The sequence below is a fragment of the Aptenodytes forsteri genome, unplaced genomic scaffold (genome assembly GCF_000699145.1).
Source record: "Aptenodytes forsteri isolate BGI_AS27 unplaced genomic scaffold, ASM69914v1 Scaffold66, whole genome shotgun sequence".
In the NCBI taxonomy this organism is placed as follows: domain Eukaryota; kingdom Metazoa; phylum Chordata; class Aves; order Sphenisciformes; family Spheniscidae; genus Aptenodytes; species Aptenodytes forsteri.
The window spans coordinates 2,388,434-2,389,869 of NW_008795131.1; positions in this window are offsets into that span (position 1 = coordinate 2,388,434).

Consider the following 1,436-nt stretch of genomic DNA (forward strand, 5'->3'; position numbering starts at 1 on the left):
GCAGCGTCGCACCGCTGATGCTCGACGTGAGAGGCGCCGTTGCTTTCTCAGAGGAGTTCGCGGCTGTTGGGTTCTGAAGGCAAAGCGCCTTGCGCTCGGCTCCCCCGCGCCGATGGCAGGCTTCAGGCGTGAGCGCCAGCGGGGCAGCGCCAGACAGAACCTCGCTGCAGGGATGGACTTCCACACCTCGCGGGGCTCGAGAAGCGGACGAGGTAGCTGTCCTCGAGGCTGCAGCTGCGCTCAAACTACACTCGGCACAACCTTCGATGCAGTTGTTTTCCCACTAACAGGTATCTTTAATTATTTTAGCCAGATTTCACTAATAAATCTTTAACGCTGCTGAAGGTAGTGAGAGTAAGGATCGAGTCCTGTATGGAAAAATGCATCAACGTGATTAAGTCCGAGTGCTTAACTATTAAATCAGTTTGTGAAGTGATGGCAACCTTGTTAGGTAAAAGGGCACACTCGGCAGCAGACATCATAAAATCAAGTTATCCCTGTCCTTTCCTCCCCTTTCTTCTTCAATATACAACCTGTTCCTCCTCCCAGCAAACTCTAAATAGACCAACCAGTTCGTTGATGAGTGCAGAAATCAGCCTTTCCCTTCCTAAGGGCACTAGTTGGAATTTCTCTCCATTGACAGCCATCATTTTTCACGAAAACTGTAGGAACTTAATAAACTTCAGATATCTTACTCTCTCAAATTAGGCTGAAATAAACACATTAAACGTAAGAAAAAAAAAAAAAATCCCTTTTACGGCGAGGGTGGTCAAACACTGCAACAGGTTGCCCAGAGAGGCTGTATGTATTCATCCCTGGCATTTTTCAAGACGCTGCCCAGAGCAACCTGCCGTAGTCGGCCCTGCTCCGAGCAGGGGGTTGGACCGGACAATCTCCAGAGGTCCCTTCCAACCTCAGCTACTCTGCGAGTCCGCAGTTTTGCCAGACTGTGAAAAAACCAAGGCAGTTCACATCAAAGGAAAATTTAAAAGGGTCAGGGACCAGGTTCAGGGGTTAGGGCAGGGCTCAGGGACAGGAGTCACGTAAACAAAAGCGCAATGAATCTATGGCCTCGTCTCCTTAGCTTTCATCATTTATTCAGGAATGTAAGTACAATTAAGTGGCTTGCGTTATTTGTCTTAAAAACCCACTCAGGAATGTAAGCAAGAATATGGAAGTGTCACATGGCTAACAAGACTCTTCAAAAATGCATTGACTATAGTCCTGTAAATATCCAAGATAAAATACCAACCTCAATGTTTTTTAAGTCTCCAATTTTAAGTACTATCACTAGAATTTGTATAGTTAACATTAACAGCTTTCCAACAGTGTACTTACAACTCCTAGACACCAGAGAAATACGTGCTTGTCAATCATCCAGGAGCTATGACCAAGATGCTTGTGTGTCAAATGAGAATGGACTGAGCTTTCATTTA